Raw genomic sequence first — 14,095 nt, forward strand, 5'->3', positions numbered from 1 at the left:
TTCGTATGGTGCTGGCTCATAGCACACGTGAAAAAAAAAAGGTAGCATTTGTATTAACACATATATGTGGAATCTAGAAAAATGGTACAGATGAACCTATTTGCAGGGCAGGAATAGGGATGCAGACATAGAGAACAGATGTGGACACGATGTGTGTGGGGAAGGGGAAGGTGGGACAAATTGGGGACGTAGCCTTGACAGATATATACTACCATGTGTTAAAATAGATAGCTAGTGAGAAGCTACTGTATAGCACAAATAAATAAAACTATAGCATGTTTTATTAGTAGAGCTTGGAAGGGTGAGCAGGACTCATGAAAAGGATAAGGAAAGGAACAGCATTCCAAGAGGACAAACAGCATGCATAAACAGAATTTACAAACTGTGACCATGGTAGGGAGGCAGAGAGGGGATTGTTGAGGAAATTTTGTAGTTGAGGAAACTAAGAAATAGAAAAGAGCAATGAATCACCCCCTACCTCCCATCAATGTACATTGATTGGCAGGGGCGGTGGGGAATTCAAAACCCTGAGGATGTACTGCTGGGGCTAAAATTCCTGGGTCATGAAATTGTGGATTAATATCAGGTTGGGCAGCTGGAATGTGGTGGGAATGTGAAAGGAGAAACTTCTGGAAGTGGTGGCCCTTTTCAGGACATCAGTTGCCCATGGACACTGGATGGACAGAACAAAAAGGAGCAACATGGGGCTCTTGGACCTCAGGAAAGGGGTTGGGGGGTCTTGGGACCATGATTAGGGCTGAAAGAGCAGCACTGGCCTTGGGAGGAGGCTGCAGGCACATCAAAACTGGGGGCTGACAGGAGCAGGGTAGTCTCGAAGTCATTGGAAATGCCAGACATAGCTCGTAAACTCTGGGTCTCACTGGATGCCTGCCAGCTGGAGGCCACGGACAGCGGCCGGGAGAGGGAGGAGGAACAGGGAGGAGAAGAGAAGGAGGCAAGTGTGCTGCCAGACCCGGTTTAACGAAGGGCTCTCTGACCTCTGCTGGAGCCGGGGGGATGAGGCCTGGCTCCTGGGCCCTTCTCTGAGCCCGCAGCCATCTCCTTGCTTCTCCCAAGCCTGTCTGCTCTTGGCCTCGGTGACACCACACTACTCCGCTGCCCACCTCACTGCTCTGGCTGCTCCTCCTCAGTCTTACCCGCGGGCATCTCCTCCCTCCTTTAACTGATGGCTCCAGCCCAAAGCTTCCTCTCGATCTCCTCTCTCCCATTAAGCAAACTCACCTGCTCTATGGCCTAGAGAACAAAACATTAAATTGGTATGTTTCCCAGATCTGTGTCTCCAGCTCCCTGCCAACCCTGGGGGTGATGGGATGTTATTTTATTAAAGAGTCACCAAGTTTCTCTGACTTGATTTATGTGCGCCGATCAAACCACTTGGCTAAGCCGATCAGATAGACACTTCCAGTGGCTGGAGCACAGTCTCCACCAAAATCAGGTGAGGGTCTTCATACCATCTGGGGGCAGTGAATGGACCAGACAAGAAATGCTGAGGGCTGAGGACTGGGGATAGGATGCTGGGGAGAAGTCAGGGCCATCAAGCCAACCCCCACTGTCCAATTTCAAAACAGACTCCTCTCCTCTACCCACCTTGGAGAATCAGGGCTCAACCTACTGGGGGCAAATGGGGCTCCCTTCCCCTGTAGCAGATGCTGGAACAGGTCCCTGCTCATGACCCCCAGCATTCACTACTCCCTACACCCCTGCACCTTCTTGCCGAGAGTGCCTGAGACTCTGCGTTGAGGCTTTCTCTGGCCATTTGGAGCACACTTGACCAGAAGTGTCAGAACATTTGGAGACCAGCCTTTAACCAATGACAGGCAGAGTTGATTGATAAATACTCTGGATTCCTTGCCCCTCCTGTGGGACATCTCTGAGGCAGGTTCTTGCCACCTCCTGGAGGTTCCCAGTGGGATCACCCCCCAGTGATAATCTGCTCATTGATCAGTGTTGGGCTGCACCTCACAGGCCTACAAAGGCCTATGCTCACCCAGCTTCAAGACCGAAAAAAGAGTCCAGAGTCAGCAACAGAGATATCAATGGTTTACTGGATGGGGGAGCATAGACATCTGAAACAACGTCTTAGAGCAACAATGGTGGCAGTTTTCCCTCCCGGGGGTAGATGGAGAGATTGCCAATTGTGGGGGAAACTGACATTGGGTTGTCTCATTGGTTATCAAGGAAACCAGCAGAGGGGTATGCCCCTCTATACCTCTTTGATAAGAACAATCACTAGCTGGGGCCTGGGGTAAGTATGTAGAAAGTTTACTCATGTGAGTAAGATATAGGTGAAGCAAGCACTGGTAAGGCAGGAGATATATATATATATACAGAGAACAAGGTGAACAGCCACCTTGAGTGGCCTGACTATACAACCACCCTGAATTGGCTTCTTTCCTTTTCCACGCTGTTATACTGATGCTTTCACGATCATCTCAGAAATTAACTACTTGCACTTGAATCCATGCCTCAAGATTGGCTTCTAGGGAAACCCAAACCAAGATACTCCCTCTGTCTTCCTCACAGTCACATCCAATCTGCCTAAATCCTGCTGATTCTACCTGCTAAAAAGTCCTCACAACCCCCTTTCTAATCAGCCCCTCACTTAACACCCCTCTTGCACCCCTACCACCTTGGTCACCTGCATGGACCACTGGCCTTCACCGGTCCCCTGCCTCCTCTCCTGTCCTTCCTCACAGCAGCTGGGTCAAGTGAACTTTCTAAGACATGACTGATTATGCCTCTCCCCTACTTATACCTTCCATGGCTCTTATGGCCCTGAGGTTAAACCAAGCTTTTGAGCGACATTCATGGCCCTGCAAGACCTGGTCCCTCCCCCATCTTCAGCCTTGTCTGGCCCACTCTTCCCTTCCACTGGACCCTCCAACAGGACTGAGCCACACAAGGGTCTCAGAACTGGCCATGTTCTCTCTCACCTCCAGGTCTTTGCATGCTGCCCCCGCCCCTGATTTCACGCAGATGACTCTAGTTATTCTTAAACACCAGCTCAGGACTTGTACCCTGACTTCCCTGTGCCCCTTGTCTCCGGGCTGGGTCAGGGCTCTCTCTGGGCCCCTATGCCTCAGTCCATGTCTCTGCATCCCAGTGTCCCCCACAACCTGGCTTACCCCTCCCCACACCAAACACTTCTTGAGGGCACTAGCCACAGACAATTCATGTTTGTATCCCCAGTGCCCGGACCATACTGGGCACACAGAAAGGGTCAGAGAAGAAATGAATGATAATGATGACTCTAAATCCCCAAAGAGACCTATATTTGTTCCTTCATTTAGTTATTTATAGAGCACTGTGCCAAGTATAGAGAAAACAGGGCTGGTGAACGACAGACACAGTGCCTGTTCTGGAAGATCTCTGCTGATGAGGGAGTGATGTGGAGAGAGACATCAGGCTGGAGTGATTGGGTGTATCAGAGGCCAACACTGGGGCCTTGGGAGCCAGAGGAGGCCCTAGGCTCTGTCTGATGGGATGAGGGACAGAGTAGCCTTCTAAGAGGACGTGCTTCCACTCTGTGCTGGCCCTGTTCACCGTCTGTCTTTACAGAGCATGCAGCAGGTGGTGGGGAGTCAGGAGAGAAGCAGAGTCTAATTAGTGTGCCCCGACAATCTCATCTCCTTCTTCCCATCAAAGCTGACCTCTACCCAGTTGATCATTCCCATTCATATCTTTATACATGAATATAGTATTATTTTGCATGTTTTAAAGCTTTATGCTCATAGTATCATACTGTGTGTATCTTTCCATATACTTCTTTTTTCAGTCTGATTATACTTGTGAGGTTTAGCTTTCCTGATATGTTGCCCTAGTTCATTCTTTTTCTCTGTTATATAGTATTCCATTATATGTTTATACAGGTATTCCCTTTTTATCAGAACACAGTCCATTCCTAACAGTAAATCTGTAGATAGTGAAAGCTCATGCATGCATTGGAAGAAGGCAATGGCACCCCAGTCCAGTACTCTTGCCTGGAAAATCCCATGGACAGTGGAGCCTGGTAGGCTGCAGTCCATGGGTTCGCTGAGAGTCAGACACGACTGAGCGACTTCACATTCACTTTTCACTTTCATGCATTGGAGAAGGAAATGGCAACCCACTCCAGTATTCTTGCCTGGAAAACCCCATGGATGGAGAAGCCTGGTGGGCTGTCATCTATGGGGTCGCACAGAGTTGGACACAACTGAAGCAACTTAGCAGCAGCAACATGCATGCATGCATATGCATGCATGTGCTCAGTTGTGTCCGACTCTAGCGACCCCATGGACTGTAGCCCACCAGGCTTCTCTGTCCAGGGGATTTTCCAGGCAAGAATACGGAAGTGGGTTGTCATTTTCTTCTCCAGAGGAACGTTCCAGACCCAGGGATCAAACTCGCATCTCCTGCATTACAGGCGCGTTCTTTACCACTGAGCCATCATGGAAGCTCCTATTACAGAATTTTAGTTGGGAAAAATAATATGTTGCCAGCTCATGCGTAAACTTCAACTAATTTTATCCCAATATCATTGAAATTCTTTAAAACAATGAATGATCACCAGAGATTTCTGCACAGTATAAAGCTGTATTGTCCAATATGGTATCTACTAGCCACATGAGACTATTTAAATGTAAATGAAGTTAAAAATTTCAGGTCCTCGGTTGTACTAGACACGCTTCAAGTTCTCAGTAGCCACATAAAGCTGAAGGCCATCATATCATATTGGACAGCAGATATAGGATATTTCCATCATTGCATAAAGTCCTAAAGCGTTTAAAACACTGGTTGATTCATTATCTGACACTGAATGAGCTTTTTATGTTTGTCTTCTCACACATAGGACAGTTCCTATGTGTGATAGAGGGGGATGTAGGCCTGCCCAAAGGGCTTCCCAGGTGGTGCTAGTGGTAAAGAACCTGCCTGCCAATGCAGGAGATATAAGAGACCTGGGTTCAGTCCCTGGGTTGGGAAGATCCCTTGGAGAAGGAAATGGCAAGCCACTCCAGTATTCTTGCCTGGAGAATCCCATGGACAGAGGAGCCTGGCAGGCTACAGCTTATAGGGTTGCAAAGAGTCAGACACGACTGAAGCAACTTAGCAAGCACGCACACATGCCTGGCCAAGCTTACAACTTGCACATGTTCAGCCCTCTCAATGAGCTTTATTACTTCCACGTTTTCTTCTAATGAGTGGGCTTTCTTCAGCCTCTCAGATTCAGGCTTTCCCACTTTCTTAGAAGACAGTTTTGCTTAACAATGAGGAGAAGATTGTCACAATTACATACCAAGTAAGTTTAAGGAACTTGAGCATGACGTGCAAGCCTATCCTATCTGAACAGCTGAGTTACCACCACAGCTCACTTCACGTCATCTCACCCAGGCTCATGCTGGGAAACACCTGCAGGTTTAAGCTGGGTTTTCTACTAGTTAAAAGTTTTTTTTTTTTTTTTAGCTAAAAGTTTTAAAAGTCACAGTAGCAATTATCAGCAGAGTGAGTTCAGATAGCACGGGACACCTGAATAAAAATGTATTTTCCATCCTCTTATTGATAGATAATTAGATTGTTCTGAATGTTTTGCTTTAGATACAATGCTGTGATGTACATTTTTCTACACCTGCCAGAGTTTCTCGAGGTTATTTATGTTGGAGTGCAATGATTCAATCTTAGACCGTGTACATCTTCAGCTACTAGATATTGACAAACTGTTCTTCAGCTTGTGTGGTCGATTTCTAGTCCCAGCAATGGTACATAAGAGTTCCTGTCTCTCCACATCCTCAACAAAGTTGGTATTATCAAACTCTTTAATTTTTTCTAGTCTGATGTGTGTGAAATGGTATTTCATTGTGGTTTTAATGGAATTTTCCCTGGTTGATTGTGAGGTTGAGTGTATTTTCATATATGTGTTGACCATGCCTGCTTTCTCTTCTGTGAAATGCCTGCTCATGTTTTTTGCTCATTTTCCTACTCCGTTGTTTGGTTTCTTCTTATAGGTATATAGGAGATACTTATATGTGCTGAATAATAGTCCTTTGTTACATTTTGCAATACCTTCTCTCAGTCTGTGGTCTTTTTTTTTATTTTAGTATTTTGGATTAATAGAACTTCTAAATTTTTACTACACTTGAGTTTATTGATTTTTTTCCTTTATGATTTTTTCTTTTTTGTTGTTGCATTTGTTTAAGAAAGCCTCCTTAATCCTGGCACATAGTAGGAATTCAATAAATGTTTGTTGAATACCAGCTGCAATGGAACTGAAAGGATAGGCTGTCTTGTCCAGGTGTTGCAGGTGTTGGGCTGAAGTGTTGTCATGAAGATGAGGGCCTGGGGGAGATTATTGTAGAGAAGAGGACACTTCAGTCATCAGAGGGGAGAAGTCCAGGGAGCAGTAGGTCTGAGGTGCAGGAGGATGGCTGGGCTGAAGGTGGGAAGTGTGAGTGCCCAGCACACAGGGGTAATTTGAGGAGAGCCACTGCCCTGCCCCAGGGAGAATGTGCTCAGTGAGCAGAAAAGATGAGGATCGGGTGGAGCCCTGGGAGGAGTCTGGGAAGCAGGAGGAGAAGGGTGCTGTGGGAACCACACAGGGAGTTTCTGACAGTATCTAGAAGTGACTTCCTATGCACTCCTTCAGGGGCACGGAGGTCACTGGGTCCTTAGAAGGGCCATTAGGGGGAGGTTCTGCAAGCAGAGACTAGACAAATGGGCTGAGGACTGCAGAGGAGGCAACTTTTCTCAGACCACTGGCAGTGAAGAAAAGAGAAGGCAGTGGCTGGAGTGGGTGCCTGCAAGGCTTGAGAAGACACTGAAGCATGTTCACAGGCCAGCAGGGAGGGAGACCAGGATTCCCAAGGGTGTGAGGACCTGGCTGCAGAAGCAGAGAGCAGCTCTGGGCACTACTGGGGCCTTCATCTCAGATAGAAGGAGAGCCACCTCTTGGGGAAGGGGATGCTAAGCAGAAAGGCTGGGGTGGGGGGCACAGGAACTTAAGTGAGTGCCCTCCACTGAGCCTGGCCTCAGTCCTAATGTCTGTCTAACACAGGTCAGAACTAGTAAACAATTGCATGCATGCTAAGTTGCTTCAGTCGTGTCCGACTCTTTGCGACCCCGTGGACTACAGCCCACCAGGCTCCTCTGTCCGTGGAATTCTCCACGCAAGAATATTGGAGTGGGTTGCCATGCCCTCCTCCAGGGAATCTTCCCAACCCAGGGATTGAACCCATGTCTCTTACTGTCTTCTGCACTGGCAAGCGCCACCTGGGAAGACCAGTGAGCATTTGTTGAGTGAATTTTTTGGTGAGTCAGGTAGCAGACGAGGCTGGGATGTCAGTGAGTTAGAGTTTGTGAAGAGGGAGGGTTTGGAAGGACTACCATGAAGGGAGAGGAGAGCTTCCCTAAGTGAGGGTTTCTAGAGACCCAAGTCCCTTGAGTCACAGGTAAACACTTTCTCCCCACAAAGGACTGGCAGCAACCACCACCACCACTACCCCGCCCCTCTGCTATGGCCGCACCTCAAGGCCCCTCGGGTCAGGGGGACTACAGTATGACCACAGTTCATGACACCAAATATCCCTGCTCTGGCTTTCAAACTCCATCCCCCACATCCTTCCTGGGCCAGCTGCCATCATCTTTTCTCAGATGCTAAAACAGACTCCTACGTGGAGACCTGCTGCCACCTTGCCCCTCCTACCCATTCCTTAATCTCCATCTAGCAGCTGGAGACACTGATTAAAATGATATTGGATATACAAATACTGAATCATTATGCTGTACAACCAACACTCATAAAATGTTATACATCAACTATACCCCCATAAAAAAAAGGATATCTGATTACATCACTCTACTGCTCTAAATGTTTTAATGACTCCCACGGTTCTTCAAAGGCCAAAGTCCTGATTTTGGGCTCTGGGCTGGCTGCTGCTGTTGCTCCTTCAGCCCCATCTCCCACCAAGCCTCCTGGCTGATGTGGCACTACCCACTCTGGCTGAGCTTCAGCCAAACCCTTTCCTGTCTCACCCTCTTCAAATTTTCCCTGGTTGAGACGCTCTTCCCCCAACTTTCACCTGACTGAGGCCAAGGCCAACTCCTCACTCTGGCCTCTGGGAAATCTTCCCAAAACTTACAATTTATTTATTGGCTGAGTGAGCCTAGGGCATGTGAGATCTTAGTTCCCTGACCAGGGGTTGAACCCATGCCCCCTGCAGTGGAAGTGCAGAATCCTAACCACTGGACCACCAGGGAATTCCCCTAAATCTTTCAATTTAAACTAGATGCCTTCCCCCTCCCACTCCCATTATACTATCTCCCCTAAGCTTCACTTTTCCTTCTAAGCACTTACCACAATAGGTAATTACATATTAATTTATGTGACTATTTAACAACTAGGGCCCCCACTAGATTATAAACTCCATGAGGCCAGCACTATCTGGAGTCTCCTACTGATTTAGATCCACAGTCCTAGCACAGAACCTGTCACATAGGAACTCAATAACTGGTGACTAAAAGCTGCAATGGCAGCCAAGAGGAGGGGCTGGCTAGTCTGAGGGCTACAGGTCAGGGGAGGTTTCCAAGATGAGAGAATTCGAGGCCACTGTGCATAAGAGAGCTGAGGAGGGCTCCCCTGGAGGCTCAGTGGTGGAGAGTCCACCTGCCAGAGACTCGAGCTTGATCCCTTATCTGGGATCATCCCATATGCCAAGAAGCAACTAAGCCAGTGCACCACAACGACTGATCCCGTGCTTTAGAATCTGGGAACTGCAACTACTCAGCCCACTTGTCACAACTACCGAAGCCTGCCTGCCCTAGAGCCTGTGCTCCACAACAAGAGAAGCCACTGCAATGAGAAGACACCCAAGCACCAAAACTAGAGAAAAGCCCCCACAGTGACACAGACCCAGCATGGCCAAAAATAAATAAATAAAATAAATAAAAAATTTTAAATGTTAAAAAAGGAGAGAGAGCTTAGGAGATAAAAGAGAGGGAGGAGGAGTGACAGGAGGAATACTGACAATGATGAGCACCAATGATGTGCCAGGCACTTTCATTATACTAGCCCAGTATCACTCCCACCCCCATCTTTAGTAGGATGTCTCAGTAGCTGGGTGACCTGGAGTAAAATAATCTCCCTGAACCTCAGTTTCTTAATCCGTCAAATGGATTTGTAATGGCAAGCTCCTGAGATTATTATGAGGATCTGGGAACAGCGTATGGTACGGAATGTGCCACCAATCCACTTGGGGTACTTGGGCTTTGGAGTTGGACTGAGTTCAAATCTCAGATCTGCCGCTTACTAGCTGTGTGACTTTGGGCAAGTCACTTCACTTCTCTGTGCTTGAGTTTCACCATCTGTAAAATAAGGATAATACTTCTGGAATCGTTGTGAAGATTAAACGAGGTAATGTATTAAAACACTTAGCAGGATGCCTGGCACATAGTAGATGCTCAAGAAATAGCGTTTATGTTTATCCTTCCTTCCCTTTCATTATCCCAGAACTCCAGAATGTCAGAGCTGGAAAGTCAGAATAACCACTTAAACCCCTGGCCCCAACACAAAGGGGGAAACTGAGGCCAAGGGAAGGTAGAAGAGGTGAGGGAATCTGGTATGGAGTCCAGGGGTCCTGGGTCCCAGTTCAGAGCAGCAGACCCTGACACCTGTGGCCTCTTCCAAATCTATATCTCCCTCGGAGCCCCCAGCAGCGGGCAGCCCTGCCCAGCCCGGCTGGACGGACTCCAGCGCCGGCGCAGGGCTGCAGGGCCACACCCCTTCCCCGCCTCCTTGCTCTTGCGGCGCGAGGAGCCGGGAGGCCCCCGTGGTCTGAGCTGCTGCCGCTGCCCACGCTACGCTTGGATTCAGGAGGTTGCCTCCTAGCCGACAGTCGAAGAGAGCGCCGTCCCCGGTCCCGCGGCACTGGTGCTGCGCGGTCCAGGTGAGGACTGTGCGGGGCAGGGGACCGAGGGGCAGGCGGTGTCGGGGCGCATGGGTACAGGGCAGGTCTGCCCACGCGTTGGCGCCCCAGGTAGGGTTCCCGGAAGTGAGTGTGGGTGTGGGATGGAGAGTGTGTGTGTTGGGGGTGAGGCGGGGGTTATTGTGAGCAGTGTTTAAGAAATTAATGTGGGCAACGTGTGTGTACTGGGTGTATGCAGTTAGCGATGGTGCCTGCTTGCTGTGTGTGACCAGTGAACTGTGGCTTCCCTGGTGTCTCAGACGGTAAAGAGTCTGCCTGAAATGCAGGAGACCCGGGTTTGATCCCTGGGTCGGGAAGATCCTCTGGAAAAGAGAACAGCAACCCACTCCAGTATTCTTGCCTGGAGAATTCCCTGGACAGAGGAGCCTGGTGGGCTACAGGCCATGGGGTCGAAAAGAGTCCCACCAGACTGAAGCGACTAACTCTTTCACTTTCTGCATGCAAAAAGTTTGTGTGGTACTTACCTACGGCTGTGAGTGACTGTGCCAGGGTAACCTGGGGGTTCCACGTGTGTGCCCAGGGTGTGTGCCCACTGTGTGGTGGGAACCATCACGTGATGGTGCATGCATGCTTGTTGTGCCTGTCGTGAAATGTGTGCTCACTATGTGTGGCACATCCATGGCTCTATGAAGCATGCTGAGCCAAATTATGGAAGATGAGAAGCATTCATGCAGCTCTTACTACTGACAGATCATTTCCCATGACCCTAGGGTGGTTCTGGCTTTTTTACCCAGCACCCCGAAGGGCTTGGGAGAGTGAAAGCTCACCCTGGATCTGGTTGGAGGAAGTGCAGCTATTCCCATGCTCACTCTCCCACAGGTGTGCATGGGTGAGCAAACACATGCACACACACACACACACACACACGAGAAGCTTCTTTGAAGTCTCATTGTTTAATCTTCAAAACTCATGTGGATTTTGCAACCCTCTATGTAATGTTTTTGTAGAGTGCACAAAAATATCGTTTGGTAAGTTCCTATCCAGTGAGTTGACACAGGGCTTGGTGATAAGCTGGGTTTATCCTGCTGGGAGCCCTCTGGCACCTGCAAAGTAGGAGGAATCCCCTACCTGTCCTCCAAACTGAGATGGCAGGGCTTAGACCTCCTGGGGGAGTGTGGCAGTGTGACTGGTACATGGTGTGTGTGCATGTGTGCGGCAGAGTTGTGTGTTGGGAAGCTGGAGCTGTGTGTGGCCACGTGTACTGTGTGAAGGAAGGGGTCACAGTGGAGTTGGGGTGTGTCTTGCATGGGGAAACTGTGTTGGAGTCTGTCTTGGTCATCTCTAGTGCAGGGGCAGGGAAACTGGGCTTCTCAGGAGGAACACTTGACCATCAATAATGTTCTCATCTTTTCTGCACTGGCTGGGCAGAAAAAGGCTACAGGACCCCAGGGGACCATGGGGAAGGGAGTTCCTATAGCACGTCACCACCTGGGACTGTCAAGGCAGTTGCGTTGTCAAGGCCTGGTTTAAATCCTACCTCTGGCACTCTCTACATGTAGGACTTAGGGCAAAACTTTTCTGTGCCTCAGTTTCTTCCTTTGTAAAATGGAGACTTTAATTGTGTTTGCCTTGTAGGGTTATTGTGAGGACTGAATGAGTTCCTGGATGTAAAGTGCTTGGCACATAAAAACCCTTAACAGGTTATAAAACTATAATGATAGTGATGGAGCCCCCCCCCCCCCATAGTAGTTCTGTTCCTGCCCTAAGAAGTCTCCGATTCCACAGAGCCAATGATTGGCCTGGAGCTGGGCAGGTGGGAGTCTAAGGGTCTCCCATTTAAGAATGCCTGAGGGATCCATTCCTGTCTCCAGCCTCTATCACTATTGAACTCTCAGTGACTCTCTGGCTCCTGGGAAGATTCAGTCTGAAAGGGGAAGATGTTGAGTCTCTGGCAAGGCCTGGGATGAAGCGTGGGAGAGAGGCTGAGAGGAGAGGTGCCAGGGCAGAGTGGGGCTGGGACGGAGGCCTCTCTCCCAACAAACACCAGAGGAAACAGAAGAATGCTGGCCTGTGCTCTCGAGTGTGTGTGTGTGTGTGCACGTGTGTGTGTGTGTGTGTGTGTGTGTGTGTGTGTTTGGGGACTGTCAACGGCAGGGGCAGGGGTGGTCTCTGCCTGGAATGAAGAAAGTTAAGACGAGCAGGATCAAGGATGTGTGGTCCTCGGGCCAGAGCAGGCCCTGGGAGCTAGAGGGAGGCTGCAGTGTCAGAGTTCGAGCAGGTGGGTCTGAGCTCCAGACTGAGTGGACTAGGAGACCCCTCAGGCCGGGCTTCGTTCTGGTGGAGAAATGTTTGCCTTGGCCGGGCAAGAGCCCTTGTTCCTGGGGATTTCATTAGGTCAGTTTAGAGAAGATGCCTGGAGGCCTCAGAGGAGGAGGGGACATAAAAGGCAGTGGCCAGAGCTGTGGAAACTTATTTAGGGAGGGCACCTAAATATATCCAGGGTGGTGGCGGGGTGCTGTGATGGGCTGGCAGTGAGGCTCAGGATAGGGGAGCAGCAGACCACTGTCCCCACTGTCCCCACTCTCCCCAGGCAGGGAGTGCCTCGGCCCCAGAGACCCTGGCTGCCACTCTGGGAGATCTGGAGAACAGAGCTCTGTGGGGCAGCGGAAGGCCTGGCCCAGACTCCACGGGCTGGGTGACCAGGGTCGGCTCTCTCTTCTTGGCTATCTCAGGGGTGGAATGGAGTAATGCTGACATCATTTCTGTCTCTCATTTCCTTTGATCTGTAATTCCAGCTCTCATTATTTATGATTCTACAGCCCTAGCTCTAAGAGTCTGTAATCTCAACTCAAGCATTCTAAAAAAGCCTGGAATCCCAATTCCAACTTCTTTCCTCCAGCTATAACATTTCCTGATTCCAGCTCCAGTATTCAAGGATTCTGACCTTGGCTCTGGCAGTCTGACACTTTCAAGTTTATAAACTACCAGGAAAGATACACTAGAGGTCACTTCAGCAGAATTATTTGAGAAGCCCCCAGGAAAGGGCCTGCACAACCAAGCCACAGCCATTGGAACTGCTCCTCTGGGCTGAGGGAAGGTCCTTGGTCCATGACCACATGCTGCCTAGGAGGAATGACAGTGAACCCAGGGGTTCCTTCTCATCAGGGCAAGGGAGGTGCTTGGAGTAGATCATGGTTCAAGAGAGGGTGTCCCAGGAGAGGAAACTGTTCAGATCCCGAGTTGTCATCGTTCCCCACAGGATGAGGGATTTGTGGGATCACTGGGCTCTTGGAGGAGACACAAAGAAGGGAAAGAACAAGAAATGGGGCTGAGGAGAACCCAAAGGCAAACATTATCATGTCTGAGAGACTCTCCAAGCACCTTAGATCATAGGAAAGATTCCTGTGGTGCTAGTAAGAACAGCACCTTTAAAGCACAGCCGAATCTGAACTCAGCGTGGGCTGCAAGTGGAGAGCTGATGGCCAGCCCCCGCTTCAGCTGTGTGACTTTGGACAAAAAAGTCACTTTCCTCTGGCAATCTGGTTTGCAGGACTAAAACTCCCTGATCTCTCTCTCTGACCACTGGGGACACCAGCACTATCTTGGAGACCCAGTCCTTGGACCAGTCTATAAATATTAGTTGAATGAGGGAGCGTGCGTGCTAAATCGCTTCAGTCGTGTCCGACTCTTTGTGACCCTATGGACTGTAGCCCGCCAAGCTCCTCTGTCCATGGATACTGGAGTGGGTTGCCATGCCCTCCTCCAGGAGATCTTACCCACCCAGGAATCAAATCCACCTCTCTCACGTCTCCTGCATTGGCAGGTAGGTTCTTTACCAGTAGTACCACCTGGGAAGCCCGAATGAGTGAGGAGAGAATAAAGAAATGAATGAGCAGATGAAGAGAAGTGAAAATACAGCAGAAGGCACCATGATTGTGCTCCCTCTTCCCTTCTCTCCACTCAGCCATAGCCCCCATGTGAGAAATTGGTCTCAGAACTTAAAGAACTGAGGGGCAGGGTGGAGGGGTGGGGTGGGGGCAATTTCCTTGGGCAGAACCCTGTATTGGTGGAGAGTTTAAGAGATGGGGGGAATTCCCTGGGTGTCACCCCTTGTCCTGTAGCATTTCCACTGCCAGCCCTGCCCGGAGCCCTGGGCAGCAGGCCTGCTGATTCACGAAATTTGC

General features: G+C 49.6%; 1 protein-coding gene and 1 non-coding gene across 2 annotated transcripts in view; one reads left to right on the top strand and one right to left on the bottom strand.

The window, feature by feature from the left end:
* Positions 1-8,174: 8,174 nt before the first annotated feature.
* TRNAG-UCC (transfer RNA glycine (anticodon UCC)) lies at positions 8,175-8,247 on the bottom strand. The gene has a single exon. It is a non-coding gene; the product is annotated as a tRNA-Gly (tRNA).
* A 1,593-nt stretch (positions 8,248-9,840) lies between these two features.
* P2RY6 (pyrimidinergic receptor P2Y6) overlaps positions 9,841-14,095 on the top strand; it is a 34,208-nt gene continuing 29,953 nt past the window's right edge. The window contains exon 1 of the mRNA XM_061149693.1: positions 9,841-9,932. The gene's annotated coding sequence lies outside the window, so the exon portion shown is untranslated. The remainder of the gene's footprint in view (positions 9,933-14,095) is intronic.

Source organism: Dama dama, chromosome 1 (assembly GCF_033118175.1).
Source record: "Dama dama isolate Ldn47 chromosome 1, ASM3311817v1, whole genome shotgun sequence".
Lineage (NCBI taxonomy): Eukaryota > Metazoa > Chordata > Mammalia > Artiodactyla > Cervidae > Dama > Dama dama.